Below are 5,263 nucleotides of genomic sequence, written 5' to 3' on the forward strand. Positions count from 1 at the left end.
AACACAAAAGTATAATCAATTACAGCATAAAATAACCTGTGCATGTTGACAAAAAGCTACTGTAGTCTAGCATAATGACAAAAGCTACATTAGCTTAGCTTAGTATTTTTTACAGCATCATGAAATGTATTTTAACTCAAAACAACACATGAATTACATTATTATTTAAATGCACACTTGTACCAAATACAGAAATGCAATTGTAGAATTAAACACTGAAAACTTACAAGCAAAGGCTTTTCCAAGGCACAACAGAAGAAAAAGGGGGAGAGGAGCTCTGCCTCTGTGTCTCACAAGAACAAACTAAAAACTGCATGAGCCTACAAACTAATTAGGGATTTCAGGTGTGCTGGAATTGGAAACAATTGAGCTGAGCTAACACATCTGAAATTACTAAACACTAATTACTGGCTCTGTTACAGCAACCGCCTCTAGGAGGTGCAAAAGAGTCGTTTTTAGAAGGCCACATAAAGTGTGCCATGACATACTTAGAAGCCACAGTTTGCAAAGAGGTTTGCATGTCGAACCTGAGGAGTAGAGTGTCAAAAGCAAGAGGTGCATTCATCAGACTGAAAAAGACCTGGAGCTCAAACAGCATCACAAGAAGAACCAAGCTAAAACTGTACAGGACAATAGTGTTGCCAGTATACTGCAATACGGATGTGAAACATGGAAAATGAACAAAGGAGACAACAAGGCAGTTGACGTGTTTCATGCCTATGAAGAATACTCTGTAAGTAAATGATAAATGGTGCATTTATATAGCGCCTTTATCCAAGGCGCTTTACAGAGATTGTGCATTACATTCACCCATTCACACACACATTCATACACCGATGGCAGCGGAAACCATGCAAGGCACCAACTGTATACACTGGCAAGATCACGTCAGCACTAAAGACCTGCTAGAAAGAGCTGAGATGAAGCCGCATGAGTGAGGAAGTGAAGCTGAGTATATGGAAGATGATTGGACTGCACATACTACGACGGGACCACAACAATGACTGCAACATAGCATCAGCATGACATGGGCACCATGAAGGGAAACGAAGAAAAGGAAGACCCAAGACCACCTGGCATGGAGGGGCACCGTTGAGAAAGAAAGGTAAGAAGCGGGATGGAAATCATGGTCTGAAGTGAGGATTGCAGCAGCTGACCGTGCTCTGTGAAGGCCTTAACCCATTCTGACCTGAGATCAGATTCTAAAAATGTCTATTACATCCTGACAGTTTCATTATTAACCCATTCTGACCTGAGATCAGATTCTAAAAGTGTCTTCGATTTTTCAAAAATAGCAGACCTACAAGCTCGTATCGCGCCACTCGGTGGCGCGATATGAGCTTGTAGATCTGCTATTTTTCAATAGCTAAAGCATAACATGATGCCAACACCAAAATGGGTGCCCGGTCAGAATGGGTTAATTATGCCTTAAAGGGATTGTGACATTAAAAAAAAGGTTTTGGAATTGTTCTTATTTTTTTTAGGTTTTCTAATCTCAATTGCACCCAAAAAACATGAACTTTTAACATTCAGTAGATTTTCTGTGATCTGGGGTTTTCTGGCTCAAACAGGTGCTCTGATTTGCCGGCAGATTGTGACGTAAGATCCTGCAAATCCCATATATGTCAATGGGATTTGCCAGCAGATGTCACTGTTTTTCCTGTTTTCATTGTAGCTCAAAAGGCTTCCAAACCCCAAAGAAAACTTCAGACCACAGAAAATCCACTGAATGTTCAAAGTTCAGGTTTTTTGGGTGTAATTGAGGTCATAAAACCTAAAATAAAAAATAAAAATAAATGTAAATTAATGTCATAAAACCTTTAACACATTGTTTTTGTTTTTAACACAGATCTTCTCATGGGGGTCCCTGACTCGCAGAACATCTTGTCAGATGGAGGTCCCTGCACAGTGCACTCCTTGACAGTTGACATCAAAATGTTTGAGAAGTTTATAACCACTGCACTGTAGTATACAGCCCAGGGACTCTGTAACCTACTTTTATGGGGAAATGCTCTCTTCTCTAACTCGTGGATATAGACTAGACTAGAGCTATACTGCATTGTCGTGCACTACAATTCAATCTACATTAATAAAATATGATTCTTGCCTCTGTGAGATAGGCTGAGAGAGAGAGAGAGAGAGAGAGAGAGAGAGAGAGAGAGAGAGAGAGAGAGAGAGAGATACATCGCAGATAGCTAAACTGTCTGTCGTTGGCACACAAACGGTCTCTTCATGAGGCGGGCCGATTACCATTCCGAGCACATGCACCTCTCTGTGGGTCGGCGGCAATGGCACTGAGGGGTGGACAGTAGTGCGCGACTTGTGTGACGCCCTGACAGGGGGCAGCGAGGGTGGGGAGGGGGGGCAGCAATCCAGAGAGCATGCAGGGGGGAGTGAAAGCCAGCAAGGCATAGCAACCCTTCAATTCAGTCACTCTCTCTGGATTAACTCGCATTGAGCCTGCGTCACCGGGAAAAGGAAGAAGAAAAAAAAAACCTTGCGTGAAAGCGATACGAACATCTGGCCACACAGCACAGCAGCTGTAACGCGATCCGAAAGCAACACAACGAACGACGACGAAGTCAGTCAGTCAGTCAGTCAGTCAGCGCCCGTCCGTCGCTCTCCGACGAAGGCGTTTTCTCTATACCGAAAAGGTGCATGCGGGCGAATGCGCAGTAGAGCCAGGCATATAATCCCGCACCGCTGCAGCCGAGTCAAAAGAGATAGCTATAGCGGGACCCTTTTCGGTTTGCGGGGTTTTATAAAGAAGCTCACCTCACCACCAATATTTGCCAGTGGGAGGCATTTTGGAATTTTCCTTCAACCGCCAGTCATGGATTTAAAGGAGGACCAGCAGCCGTGTTTTCGGAACACCTGAATAATCTCAGAGAGAGACCCGCACGCACACACGCACGCACACACACGCGCCACCACCATCGGTTCTGTTTTCAGCATGCTCGGCCGATCATCATAGCCTTGCCGGGAGAAAACAGGCTCTATAGATACATCATCCTCCGTTCCACTGGGTTGATGTCCCATCTCCATCTGCAAGGTAGGCTAAATTACATCTCTTATTATCGGGATAAAATATGATGGGGAATTCTGAACTCTTTTGGGGAATCTGCGCCTTTCAAGAAGTGCATTATGGGTTACTGTCGGCTCCGCCGGATCCATTTAAAAATATATATATTATCAATTATTTCCCCCCCAACCCAAGACAGAGGTTGAGCATACAGGGTATAGGCTATAGGCTATATAAGCCACCATATATAGGACCTATACCGCAAGGTCAAAAAAGAATATAGCCTACCGTAGCCTATCTCCTCATTTTCTAAATAACGCAGTCTGATAGCAATTTTATTTTTAGATTCCACTCGGCTGAATGCTGTCTTTCTCTCTCTCTCTCTCTCTCTCTCTCTCTCTCTCTCTCCCCCCATACAGGTGAAACTGAGAATGTCTATGTATCCATTATGTGGTCGACTATCGGATGCATGCAGGATTAAATTGATTTTCAGATGCGGAGTTGTTTTCTGTTCTGTAATGTTTCTTCCGCCTTGTGTCCCTCAGCCCACCGACATAGCCTACAGCCTGGTGTAGGCTAGTATAAGGTGTGCCCCGGGTTAGGGTAAATCACATATTGGAATGCAAATCAGGCGTCAATCATTCACTTTGTAAGACGCGATAAAGTCTAAATTAGCCTCAAAGTAGCGAAAGTAATTATCGGGAGAGTATGTTTCAGGCAGTAAAGATACAGTGGCATATTGGGATTGATTGATGCAAACTCGTGAAACATAATGTCCAGGTGATTTGTAAACGCCTGGGTGTGTAATGATCCCCTTTTTATGTGTAGTGTTAGTTATCATATATCTTATTATTCATGACTCAGTGCCCCAGGCAGCTTCACCAGTGAAACCAGGCAGGCCCACGCCTCATTTTATACTGCCTCTATTTGCTCTTACCGCTATGTTAATATAGCTAAGGCTGCTCGAATATGCTTTGCACTGATCTATATATAAAAAAGTGATGTATGATTCCGGTGAACCATGCAGACTGCTGCTGGCTCCAACGCTAGAGAGCTCATTGACCCAATTTATGCTCAGAACCGCAAAAGGAGGTTTTCTCTCTGTTCCATGTGGTTTTTGTTTTTTTTATCGTTCTCATTGAGATATTTCAAACGCGGCAGAATTGCAAGAAAAGTGATTCTGTGTTTATCTGCATGTTCAGCAAACATCATGGACAACATGGACGCGCGCACTGTCGCGCGCGTGCACGCACGCACACACACACACACACACACACACACACACACACACACACACACACACACACACACACACACACACACTGGTGATGTATTGTATATAGAACAGGGCAGAACTCAGTGTGGTTGGTTGCCAGAAAAGGGAAATGGGATAAGGTACAGACAGAAACAATACATTTCTCTCATGCAGCTAGCCTAACCTAATTCCCCCCCCCTCCACATTTAGATAGCAATCTGGTGTTCATTTATAGCTTAACATAGACATAATTCTGTGCTAAAATGAAAACGGTAGCAGCCAAAACAGTCAGGAATCCATTAACCATGCAGACGGTTCTCCCAGAGCCTTATATAGTATTTTTTCTTACAAGCTCCTCTGTCTCTGTCTCCAACAACAGAGATGCATGGGGAAAAGATGCATTTCTGCATGCTTCTACAGAATGCAGAGTGAGAGAGAGTGAGAGATATCGAACTGGCAGGACTGAAAACGGTATTCATGCCAGTGACACGTTGCATCTGCGGGAAGAAAGAGGTCTTATTGAATGTTTGTCGATAAGACTAAAAAGGGATATTTTACCGTGTTTTTTTTTTTTACAGCACAGCACACTGCCCATTCAGCACTGTGTGCTCCTGACTGTGCAAGTAGGCCTACACTAGTGTCAAAAATAAATGTTGAGTATTTAAGTTTTTTATTTTGTTTAGTCTATAGCGCAGTGGTTTTCAACCAGTGGTCCTTTAAGGGGTTTCAGGTGGTCTCCAGCTAAATAACCAAGTAACCAAATTGACCCTATTGAAACTATTGAGAGCATGAAATGAAACCATTTTTCCTAGTATAATCACAGGACCTGATGATCATGTTTTAGGGTGGAAAAATCAATCTTTAATTTACAAGAAGTCTACATAATATAGAGAATGTAGAAGAATTGATTGCTGTGGGCGCTGGTGGCGTGTTCCCTCCTCTGCGTCATCAGTGCCCATATACCCAAAGGCGGGGTTGGCGAAAGG

This window comes from Protomyctophum parallelum (genome assembly GCF_964188405.1).
Source record: "Protomyctophum parallelum genome assembly, chromosome: 19".
Classification (NCBI taxonomy): domain Eukaryota; kingdom Metazoa; phylum Chordata; class Actinopteri; order Myctophiformes; family Myctophidae; genus Protomyctophum; species Protomyctophum parallelum.